Raw genomic sequence first — 13,215 nt, 5'->3', positions numbered from 1 at the left:
AAAACGTTCTTGCGATTTTTTGTTAATGTCTAATGTTGTATAGATAATAGTACCTACGAAACACTTCGTGCGCGAGTTAGACTCTTACTTGGCCAGTTTTTTGTTTTAATTCTTTAATCATGGACTCCGTATTTAAATTATCAAAAATAATGAAATTCTATCTGATTCCATTTTTCCAGGTAACATTTGTTGTAGAAGCTGGAAAGTAAGCAATAGAGTTAGTTTGATGGTCGATCCGAAGGGGAGGCCTTCGATAATACTAATTCATCTATTGCACTTTTAGTCCAGACTAAACATAATACTGCGAGGGAAAAAAATCTTATTTTAAAATAATTTATAAAACCATTCAAGTGCGAGTCGGGTTCCGTACCAATCTATAGGTACAAATTTAGACATCAACAAAAAAACGGCAAAAAAAAATCAATTGACTTTATTGTTAAGCAATAATTAATTTAACGGAACGCTTTAAAGTTTAATATTTCGCACTCGCTACTTATTTACTTATTAAATTATTGTTAATAAAGTGTTTATCAAATGATACATTTTATTAAACGTTTTTTGCCTAACGTTGATTTGACAAACGTGGTTTTGCGAAACGACGAAAATAATAAATGAATAGTTTGTCAAACAATGATATACTGTATGAAGAATTGTCAAATGAAGTTTTTGAAATGATCAATTTGTGAAATGTGGTGTTTTAAAACGATTACTTAATTTGTGAAACAAAAAGCTTGCGAAACGTTGTTTGTTAAATCAATATTTGTTGAAACGTTTGTTGCCAAATAATCGGATACCGTTAAATCGCCTTAGAACAGTTTTTAAAGAATGCGACACGGAACTAAGCAGTTCTTATATCTGATGCGGTTAAGTCATGCAAGCATAGTTATGTTGTAAGGATGCGATACACAAATTGTAGGCCTCGTACTAGTAAATAGTAACGGATATAGGCACTAGCAGAATTCACGTTCCTTAAAAAAGTAGAGTGATCGATAAGGACGTCCGGTGTAGTCGGGTCGCCGGGAGCAAACGGGTTGTCAGAGCCGGGGCCGGCCGCCGGACGCCGAGCGGCCCCTCATCCGCCGCCCTGACTCCGCGCCGCCACACATGTTCCTCCATCACACGATTGCCTCTACGTTATTTGCTACACCAAATGACAAAGTCAAAGAATGAGGGCTATCGCGTATGAATTCGCCACTAGAGGCGCTAGTGTAGCGTTCTCCGAAATGTCAAATCTCATAGTTTTTGGGTGAGCTACGCGGGTTTATTCATAATTAGAATAATTTTGAGAATATTTTGCAATATCTGAAATTAATTATGGCAAATATGCGTTCCGGGGCAATGGATGTCTGTGTTTTGAGACAGTTTTGTCTTTCGGAAACCTTTGTCCTCCCTTTTTTTCGAACAAAACGGGGACTATGCAACACTGTGGCATGCTCGATATTTTTATGGTACGGTTTTAAGGTGTATTAAATATGATTTTAATCTAAATCTAGTGAGACAAAAAACGATAGCCCTCATTGCTTTAACGCATAGGCATTAAGTATATATACTGCATACCCCTTGACTTGTAGTGTTTTAAACCAACTAATTTTATAATGTCTTGCAGCAGCAACGCGATTGACAAAATTGGCCGGCGGCGCACATTATTTATTATACCAATAAAAAGAGGATGAGTAGCAGGGAAAATGTAAATCATGTCGTGAATTTCATTACGTAGCGTGGATGGGCGCTAGATTGACGTCGTCTCGGAGATGATTCTCAATTGACTTTCAAAAGGCCACTATCCGCGGTCGTGCATGCTCGACCGCCGGCAACCATGCAGTTAAAAGCTTCCGAATGAGAAATACTTAAATACTAAAATTTAGTTCTGCGTCTTGTCCCTCTGTGCATACCATGGATATTAAGAATATAGAAATTAGCAATTTAAGAGATTTAATCTCATTTCATTTCATAATTAGAGTAGAGCTTTGAGCTAAGCTTAAATCATTGTTGACTGTGGGGATCAAGGGACTTGACTTTTATGTTGTACATTGATACTGATAGTTGGTTAGTTTTATATTGCACGTATTTATTCACAAAATACGATTTTGAATGAGTCTAGAACTTATTATCATCTTAGTATGACTTGGTCGTTGCAAGTTACTGTTAAATATTAAATGAAATTCAAGAATACAGTAAGTAAGTCAAAGTCAAAATATCTTTATTAAATTTAAGCTATAACAAGCACTAAGTATATTATAGGTTGTAACAGCACAAATCATACTAATATTGAATTCCACAACAGACCAGATTTTAGTCACAATTATTCGTTTTCTTATATACTTACATACCTCCTACCTAGGCTTGGCTGCGCTGTTATGAGATTCACTACTTTTTAATCGAGACTTGGAACGCATTTTTAAAGCATGTTTTTGTTGTTATATCCCTCTCGCAAAGGCGAGAACGAGCGAGAGCGAAGCGAGGCGAGTCGAGATTATTAAAGAACAATAATTAAACTCTTCAAAAGTTAACTGAACCCCGTTTGTCTTCAGAATAACTAGATAGCAATATCATAAAAGTATTGGGAAATGGAGTAAAAATTTTATTTTTTGAAAAAAGAAACAGTCGTACCATTGTGGTTTTATGACACGAGTTCAACAAGCAGATATAACTATCGATATCGATACCTCGTTTAATCATGCCATGGTACAGTGAACAGCACTAACTTGTAGTTATTTCGTTTCAATGCTCTAATGACTAAATTGGTTTTGTTCCATGTAGGAGATAAAGCTAGCTAGGCTGAATGTGGCTAGCGTATGGGATTAGTACTAAAACATTGTTTATTAGTGAAAAAACACTTTTCAATTTCGGAACTACATGGTCAGAATGACCATGGTTACATTCTGTTCGATGATAGAGGCCCACAGGTACCTACTACGACAGCTCATGTACAAGTGCACATGCACTAGCATATTAGCTGACACGGCTTACGCTTGAACGGGAACGGTTCCTTCGTTAGCAGTCAGTTCCGTCAAAACTAAGTATTTAGTACGCATTGCAACAATTGAAAATTACCTACTCGTACAGCTAGTATAAGTGGTGTTTGGACCTCGAGTGGTGATTTAGGTACGTAAGGAAGACGAGTGAAGTGAGAGTTGTTGCGAGCGTGAGCAAGCGAGTGTCGAGCGTGAGGGAAGCGCGCCGGGCGCTGGCCCTGCGGGGAGTGCCGGGCCCGCGCCCGGCGGCGACGTACGGCGGCGTGCGGCGGCGCGTGGCGCTCCGCGGCTCCGCGCCCGCCACGGCCAGTGCCGGCGCGCCGTCGCCGGGAGCGAGGTGAATTGCCCATCCGTCGCCCTGCCGTGCACCGCGCTTCTCGTAACCAATCCGCAACGCTCCGCAATTCGCACTTGCACTACCGTCGTGCACGCTTCTATCAAGCTTCCACGTGTTAATTAAACTTTCAATAAAAACTGCTTTATCGTTATAAATTTAATAAATTATAATAAAATACAAACTCAATCAGGCGATAACGAAAGTGACCTGGAACCAGAGGCTGAGCATGAGCAATACTGTAAGTTTACAAATGTTCCACATTCTGATTGCTCATTATTTTATTTGAACCAACTGCAGAGAACCATAACTTGCAAAGCGAATTGAAATAGCATTTATTTTCTTGTAACGTGCACTGTGACGAATGTATTAAAAACAAGCTGTTATTTTACGAAATTTGTAAGCTGCTTTTATTTATTGTTTTATTTTTGTCATAGTTTTTAGATATTGATGAATATTACGTTTGATTTTATATTGTTGCCTAAAACATATTGAAAGCAAAACAAGTTTTACTTACGTATTCATTCGTAACTGGAGTGCTTAGAAAATGTATATACATAGTAGTTATTTAATTTACCGTCTTAGAGGAAAGGGTATTTTGGTTAAATTGTACTAATTGTCTAATTTGGCAATTAATATTATACTAGATGGGAAAAAGTTAAAAGTCACTAAATTATTTTTGCTTCAAACGCCGGTTTATCTAGTGTTTACTACAAAGTTAGCTAGATTATCATTGCTTTGAGAAAAAAAATAGGTTATACCTACGGGTCAAAAATATAACATTAATGTTAATCACTAATCTCTCTATTAACCTCTAGCCGGTTTTTCTATAAATTAGTTTTTTCACTATACAGTTTACAGTACCTACTATCGAACCAACTAAATCATAACCCTCAGTGGAACCTTTGCACAGACAATGTCACAGTGACATCGCACTGCCTAACAAGGAAAACTAATGTCGCTTACTATGAGAATATGGAATGTAGAGGAAAGGAGCACCAACTCTGTGTAAGTATACAAAAGTGTCCATTTAAAAGTATTAAATAGGCACAACGCTACAGCGGCAAGGGGGTAAATTTTAAAGGAAATTTATAATAATAAATATATACGTATAAGTATAGGCAGTTAAATAGTAAAAGTAATAGTATAATAGTTCTGAAAGGTTATTGCAAAAAAAACAGTAACTATTACTTACGATGCCAAAAGCATGTAAGTAAAATGATCATATTTATATGTCCTTGCTAATTGTTACATATTTTTTTCAATCAAAATACGTCAAGATCGCCTACCATCTTTCTAATGAATAAAATAAACGATATTAAGGTCGGACAAAACGTCTTTTAATATGTTCTTCTTATGTATATATTTTTTTTTGGTTCATGTTGTACTATTTATGCATATTTGAATACTATCTGCTACAAACAAAAACACGATTTAACGAAAAAGAATTCTTGAAAAAGCTCGGTCGCCATAACTAAAATAAGACCCATTACAGTTATTTACATACCTAATATCTAAATGTAGCAGTAGAACTTATTTTAAATTACGTCGCTATTTCACCGCTGGGCTAATAGCTAATTAAACCTTGTTTTGATGCATTAGATAGCTAGTCTAAACAAACCATTGAGTTATTTATAAAACTGTACATAAAATCCATACTATTTAATAAGGAAAAGTACCTAATAACCATAGATGGGTTCCATTATCCCAGGTGCTATGACATATCAGTTCAAGGATACCTCATTATTGAGCCCTAGAACTGCATAGAAAGTTTACGAGATTTTTACGAATAGGTTTGTTTATTGTGGATATCACAGTTCATATATCAGTTGAATTCAAGTACAATCACCTGCATTAAGACAAGTAATATCTATACTACAGATAAAGTAAGGCTGAAGACAGTTTGGCAGCAAAAAAATGTACATCAATGAAACTTTGTTTATAACTTTATCTTGGTACTAGAAATGAGGATATGTTGAGTCCTACCAAAATTTAGGGTTCCTACCAAGGCAACCGCAACAGGCGGGGCAGAAATTTATAAAATGCAAATTTTACAAACTAGACGAGTGATGTATCGTTTTCTATGTATTTTTTTTCGCTGAATCGAATGAAACCGTACCTAGAGGTTTTAGTTGAAAACATACACAAAAAAAATCTAAACATCACTTACTAATAATAGTTTCCCAAGATGTGGATGTGATGATGATAATACATACTGATTGCACTCAGACATCCTGAGAAGCCTATATTGTTTCTCAAACCCGATATTGTTTTCAACAAAAGCCCTTCAATCTCGCAAAATATTGATCCTAGGTATAAGATAAGTAATGGTCTCATTCGATTCAGCGCAAAAAATTACATAGAAAATGGGAGGGGGTAGAACCCCTAAATTTGGGTAGAATTCGGCAGATCCTCATTTCTAGTGCCAAAATAAAGTTATAAACAAAGTTTCATTGGTGTACAGTATTGAACAGTACATATTTTGCCGCCAAAATATGGTATTTTTCCTGTAGGTAGTAAGTAGTAGAGCTTAGATATGGTAAATAGACTCGTCGGCTAATCGGCGCTTAATAAGATGAGAACTGATACTTTTTTAAACGGGGAAAGCGTTAATGTGTCTTACCAGAAAATTTTACAAAAATGTTTTTAATTTAATAATTAGGTACAGTCAATAAATTTGATTTCTAGATCATCATTGAATTTTATCATTTTTAATATGTAACCGTCGCAACCGTGAAGGATTAACAAAATTAAATGTTGACGTGTAACAAATTAATGACATGTTTGTCATGTTGTTCTCTAAAACCATAGATACCTGGGCATCAAGAATAAAACATAGGCTAGTTTTTACCTCAATTTTCCCACGGGATAGGGATAAAATCTCGTAATTTCTATTGTTTTAAATTCCTATGAGTACGAGTATTTATGAAAATCCCGTAATTCCCACTGCCGAACCTAAGGCTCGTGTGAAGTTGTGGGTCAAGTCTTTCTGTAAATAATTTTATCTCTCTACAACAACAATATGGTCCAGAATCCAGAAATCTTCACTTCGCTAGACTTCACTATTACAACATCAGGCAGGTAGCTAATTACGAGTAAATAAGAATAAAAATCACTGAAGAACACGAATGGAACCGACTGTGTGTGTGTTTGTGTGTATGTTTGTCCGTCTATCACGTCGAAACGGGGCAACTGATCGACGTGATTTTTGGCATAGAGATAGTTTATGGGCCAGAGAGCTCACCAGAGAGTGACATAAGCTACTGGAAAAATGCACAGTTCCCGAGGGAACAGCGCGCGATAACCGAATTCCACGCGGGGCTAGCCACGGGAAAAAAGCTAGTTTATAATAAAATTTATTATGGTGCATACGACAATGTACTGTGAGTGCGTGCAAATCTTCATCTCGCATAAATAAGGAACTAAGATTTCATCTATTTATATAATTACTAGATGAAAACCCGGCTTCGCTCGGGTAAAATGTAAACTCGTAATAATATGTTTGAAAAATGTTTTTGCCAGTAAAGACTGTCGTACTTATCAAAAAATCTGACGTATATTCCCAGCCTTAATTATTATCACAAACAATTTAACGGCTAACCTACGTATCGATATTTCACCAGTAGATATTTCTCCTAAATCTTATTTGCCCAAATAACTACGTAGTCGGTCCCAAAGTTCTGTCACAAATGAAAATAATGACAAAAACAAAAGTACCCATCAGTTTTTAATAAATTATATACCAATTTAAAGTACATTTAATAAAGAATTAAAATTACTTAAAATTATTCAAAATGACTTCCATTGTTTTTAATACAGGCCCTTAATCTGGCCAGTCGTCTATCGCAGCACGCACCATTTTCATGTCTATTTCAGCGACTGCTTTTCTTGAAGATGACTTCAGGCTCTCCAAATTTTTATGGGGTTTAGCACAGACCTTCCCCTTTAAGACCTGCCAAATTTTATAGTCCAGAGGATTGAGGTCCGAACTGGAGGAAGGCCAATCTTCGTGTCTTATAAAGTTGATTTTTTGACGGTCAAACCAGGCTTGAGTGGTCTTGGCTTTGTGTGCTGGCGCAGAATCCTGCTGGAACACAAAATTATGTCCCGAAAATAGCGTGTTGGGTTCTTTGACATGCTTATCCAAAACAGTCTCTTGGTACACTTTTGCACTGATTTGACCCCTTTTTCGCAAAAATGAACCTCAGTTGGCCCCTAATAAGATCAGAGAATACTCTTCATAGCTCCTAGCGTATATTATCATTCTGTTTATTGTACTTCTCTTCAATATCGAAAATCTTTTCGTCTGTAAAGAGGATATCACGGTGTCGATTTTTCGCGTACCGCATTAACAACTTCCGGGATCTTTTAAGCCTTATTGTTTTTAGACGGGCATTAAGTAAGTGCCCACTCTATTTTTTTTATGCTCGTAGACTAAGATCTTCGTTTAAAACCTTTTTGACGGTTTTTCTACTGACATTCATCTGCAAAGCCATCAACTTCTGTTTTCGGACAGGATTTCTTGCTATGCGCGCTTTGATCGCTTTGATCACTGCTGGTGTTCGTACGGAGCGAGGCCGGTCAATTCTTTTCTTGTCCTCAACACTGGAGACTTCATTGTACCTATCAATAGTACGGTACACAAACCTAAGCGTTATATTTAATTTTTTGAGCAACTTGAAAATGGTACTTGGCGATTGACCACAGCGGTGCAATGCTAAAACAGCTATTCGGTTTTCTTTCAATGTCCACTCCATCGTGAGAAATTGCAGCGAATGACTGTTTATTGTTTTAATTTTTTTTTTGCAAACGAGCAAGTGGGTCTCCTGATGGTAAGAGATCACCACCGCCCATAGACAACTGCAACACCAGGGTATTGCAGATGCGTTGCCAACCTAGAGGCCTAAGATGGAATACCTCAAGTGCCAGTTATTTCACCGGCTGTCTTACTCTCCACGCCGAAACACAACAGTGCAAGCACTGCTGCTTCACGGCAGGATTAGCGAGCAAGATGGTGGTAGCAATCCGGGCCGATCTTGCACAAGGTCCTACAACCTGCAAAAATAATTGTCAAACATTCAAAAATAGAATTCAATCAAATTTTCTTAAAATCATGTTCTAAATTTAAAAATAATGTGCCAGTGACAGAACTTTGGGACCGACTACGTATGATGTCTCTGTCTCATAATCAAAGAAATTAGACCTAAAGGGCCCCATATACGGTACGATTCGTCTGTACGATCGATCTGATGAAAATCGACGAATCGTACCGTGTGTGGGGCACTTAAGAGGTCACAATGGAGAACGAAATGCAAACCTGTGACACATGATGACGTGACACTAACGCCACTTTGATGTGATGACTTTGACATGTTTACTTCGCAACGCCATTATACTTAGTAATTTATTCAAGTTTATATTGAAAATACTCGATAATCCGAATTTTCCGCCTACAAGTTGTCGACTCGGATTGAATATTTTTTTGCGCTCTTCAATTTGATGTGCATTTCGTTCGAGTCTACCGTACCCCTTGACGAAATTATTAATACTTATAGATAATTATTTATTTTTAATGTAATTAAATTCAATAACAGGAACTTTAAGTCCGTTAAGTCTAGAAATTGAAAGTATTTGTCGGTTACTAATCTATGAAAGTATAAATTTTATAGAAAAAAAAGTTTTTTATTTCAAAAATTGTATAATTTTGATACTTCTTACTCTTACCCCTAGTAAGTATGCCAACCCCTAATTCATTTTGTTTTATATGATTTCGCAAAACCAATATGTACCAATTCGTAAAAGACATCTACCTTCCAAATTTTAAATTTGTGACAACCCTTCCTTACTTGCTTAAATACCTATACAGGCTGCGGTATCGCTCAACTTCAAAGGCGTCGGCCTACTGTAGGGTAAACTTGTTATTCTGTGACTTAGCGTTGACGAGTTCCATTGGTCATCTATGGTCTTCTTCATCAGGTCCAGTTTACCAAATGATACTTTCTGAATGCAAATGCTTATCTTAATGCTAAAAATGTCAAAATTGCCATAGGTGTGCCTATAAATTTTGAGGTTTGCCCTCGATTTCCCTAAGATCCCATCATCAGATCTTGACTTGGTGAAAATGGGACCATCTCAGAAGAGTACTCTTTCGAGTAGAAAAATAATTTTGAAAACCGGTTCACTATTGACTAAGTAATCGGTGAACAAACATTGTACAATGCCCGTACAATCCAAAAAGAAGAGGTCCACTATAGGGTTCATGCAATGAAACTCCACACAGTTTACATTCGTAGCATGGTATGTTTATCAAATAAAACTTCTTTCTTTTATAGGATCTGAGGCAACCAAACGATAGCGCCATCTAATTCGATCCCAGTGACATCTATCGGATTTTTAAACTAAATATTCCGTGAACAAACATAAAAAAAATACAAACATTGGAACATAGAACCTCCTCCTTTTTTGAAGTCATTAAAAATACCTCTTATGTCGTGCGATAATAACTATGCATATTGGATACCTACCTACATATTATTACTGGTTTCTTACCCATAATTATTTTTATCCCGTTTAGAAAAGAATACTACGTAACTAAGGCATCGATCGCATTATGAACGTCATCGAAGTGATCAGCGGGCGTTTGATCTCGCGCAATTACGTGGAACGCATAATTTGTGCGGCGGAGCGCGAAACAGCGCCGGGCCCATCGTGCGGGAGCGGGGGCGGGAGCGCGCGCGCGGCGCCCGGCGGCGCGTGACCGGGGCGCCGGGCCGCGCTGCTGCTGCTGCTGCTGCTCGCCGCCCGCGCCGCCGCCGACGCCAACGCCACCGAATCCTCGTTCCTGCTGATCCTGAGAGCGGCTTGCAATGCGCCTACGCCAGAACCGCTGTTCTCGGAGAGTCGATTTCAAAAATACGCTTTATCAGTCGGAAAGTCCAAAGTAACGCAGCGCCCCGTCCGCATCTTCAAATACGAAGGTAGAGATCTTGATTTTAACACTTTACTATGTGTGGTTCTAAAAATTAACTGTGTGTTCAATACCTAATGCTTGTAAAATGTATTAAAAACCGGATTTAACGGTACCTACAAGCTTTTGGTTGACTATACTTGTATTGTCATCCATAAATTTCCGTACCAAAGGCCTAGTCAGGTCTCCATAGTAATATTTTTCATTAAGAAAAAAAACCAAGCCCATTCGATGTAAGGGCTGACTTACTATGGAAAGCCGACAATGGCCTTTCCAGTTGATGCCATTAACTATTGAGGAATTTCCTTTTGCGGGAACAATTATTGTGCCCGAACCACCAGAATCCCACTGCCAGATTATTGTGTATGGTCACCGGACCTGTATACTGTATGCCAGAAGGGGTTAGTCTCACTTCATCTAAAAAGCAACTGGTCTATATAGTATGTGGTCTAAAAAGCAGCTGGTCTATGTAGCCAGTGGTCTATAAGGCAACTGGTCTAAGTAGCAAGTGGTCTATAAAGCAACTGGTCTAAGTAGCAAGTGGTCTGTAAGAAAGCTGGTCCAATTAGCAAGTGGTCTATAAAGCAGCTAGTCTAAGTAGCAAGTGGTCTATAAAGCAGCTGGTCTAAGTAGCAAGTAGTCTAAAACTTAAATGGCCTAAGACACCATAGCTATAGGTCTAAAACGCAGATGGCCTAAGTAACAAGTGGTCTTAAGCTACCTGATAATCGGTTTTAAACGCCACTTGGTCTAAATATGAAGAAGTATTTTATTTCTTAGACCTATATTATGCCTATCTACTAGCTATATAACATACGTTAAAGAAATACGTTCATGTCTAAAATTTTTTTTTAAAACAAGCTGTTATTGCCCACTGTGCATACTTTCCTTTGCTTAATCAAGGAAATTGTGATGAGCCCAAACACGGCAGGACTATCTTATTGTTTCGTTACTCCATCATCAGTTCAGCTCTATGGTACCATATTATTACATTGTCAGCAAATATACGCATGTATAGCAAACTTGAGCCCAATCGTAAAGTTAAATAAAAGCTTGTCTAATAGTTATTTGTTAGGCAAGGGTGGAAAGTTACTGTTTGGCACGAGTGCTTATATTGAAACCCGAGCAAGCGAAGGATTCTGGGATTGAACCACGAGCTAAGCGAGGGGTTCAAAAAAGGAATCGTGAGCATTGCCGAGGGTTTCAAGGCACGAGATGCTAAACAACTTTACAGCCGAGCGAAATTCACAATTTTTCACCTCACTACAGCGAAAAAAATAGTAGTTGAATAGAAATAAATTTAATTGAATAAAATAATTGACTATCAACAATTAATTTTTAACTATAAGAATAAAATATTAGTACAATAAGCGGATTTAAATATTTTCATCTCTTCTGTTTGGAAAGTTTAATTTTCATTGGAAGATAGCCTGGTGGTAAATTGCGGGTTCATCTCTAGGGTGGAAAGTATTTTTTTTAACTAGTAGCCACGGAGTTGAAGATAAACCAGTTATAGATTTATTTTCCTCACAGTCGAAATGAAAAGTAGAATGTTTAACTCGGGTGAAATTAAGTACCCATTTTACCCTCGAACTATTTGCGCCTGAAATATCTCAGGTGGAATGGTTCACTTTCCACCCTTGATTATCAAACTAAAAACGAAAACTACAGGATTTATTAGAAATCATATTTCGAGTAGAAGCTATCCTATCAGACTATCACACATAAGTATGCATGCCAGTAAGCAATCTAAAATTCAAACTTTATTACGTGTATTTTATTGTTTATTCCGCTTGCAGTCTGACTCCCATTGATTTTTGACGTTGTAAGTTAATTTAATTTTATCCCACAGGAACACTTTACCGGGATAAAAATATTCTATGTCCTATCCTAGCAGACACACACTGAAATTTTGCACCCACCTACCTGCGTACAAAATTTTAGCAAATTCCGTTCAGCTGTTTACGCGTGATTGTAACGAACAAACAAACTTTCGCGTTCATAATATTAGTGTTAAGTCGTAATGAAGCCTCCTAAAAAAGATTTCGTACGTATGATAGTGAGACTAATTTATTTTTAGACCACTTGCATTTTTGACGAGATGAGATTTAGACTAAAAACGTTTTAGACCAGTTGCATTTTAGACGAGAAGCGTTTTAGACGAGTAGCGTTATAGACGAGTTGTATTTTTAGACCAGATGCGTTTTAGGCGAAAAGCGTTTTAGACCAGATTCCAGTTGCGTTTTAGACCACTTGCTACTTTGACCAGTTTCCTTATAGACCACTTGCTACTTAGACCAGTTGCCTCATAGACCACTAGCTACTTAGACCAGCTGCTTTTTAGACCACATGCTACATAGACCAGTTGCTTTTTAGACGAAGTGGGACTAACCCCCAGAAGTGGCTCAAATTTGATTACACAGACAACAGGTGAAACTAAATAAAAAGTTAGATGTAAGAATCTTAACTGAGTATCGACATGCACCTAAACATTTTTTTTATCGTGCTTAGAAAAAGCATACTACAAAGAAGATTTCTTGTGACAGGCTAGTTGGCGCGAATCGTGAGGTCTGTTTGTTAGACAAGTTTAACATTTTTTGTGTTACGTTTCTGATTGGTTTAATAACAAAATGAGTTAATCGCAAGCAAGACTGTAACATCAAATGGACTCATGATTCTAACGTCATCTAGCCATATTTCGGCAGTCAATTATCTCATTAACAGGAGTTTCCACCAACAAAATGTACAGATGTAGTGCATAATGGTTATCCGTCGTATTTTATCGCAAAAAATCGTATTTATTGTGCTCTCTCAATAAAGTTAAAGTGATGATGATGATCTGTATGCAGATACTTGCGGGCCACGGTGGAGGGAGCTCGTAACCCGAGGCGCGCTGGGCGCACTGAGCGCGGGCGGCGCCGCCGTGTCCGCGGGCTGGG

At 37.7% G+C, this 13,215-nt stretch overlaps 1 long non-coding RNA gene across 1 annotated transcript; it reads left to right on the top strand.

Moving 5' to 3' along the window:
• Window positions 1–3,300: 3,300 nt before the first annotated feature.
• LOC141432331 (uncharacterized) lies at window positions 3,301–13,213 on the top strand. Its single transcript, XR_012451818.1, has 3 exons — window positions 3,301–3,550; window positions 9,884–10,286; window positions 13,126–13,213. It is a non-coding gene; the product is annotated as an uncharacterized lncRNA (long non-coding RNA).
• The last annotated feature ends 2 nt before the right edge of the window (window positions 13,214–13,215 follow it).

This window comes from Choristoneura fumiferana, chromosome Z (assembly GCF_025370935.1).
Source record: "Choristoneura fumiferana chromosome Z, NRCan_CFum_1, whole genome shotgun sequence".
Lineage (NCBI taxonomy): Eukaryota > Metazoa > Arthropoda > Insecta > Lepidoptera > Tortricidae > Choristoneura > Choristoneura fumiferana.
Note: the sequence above shows the minus strand (reverse complement) of the source record. Positions and strands in the feature narration are given on the sequence as shown.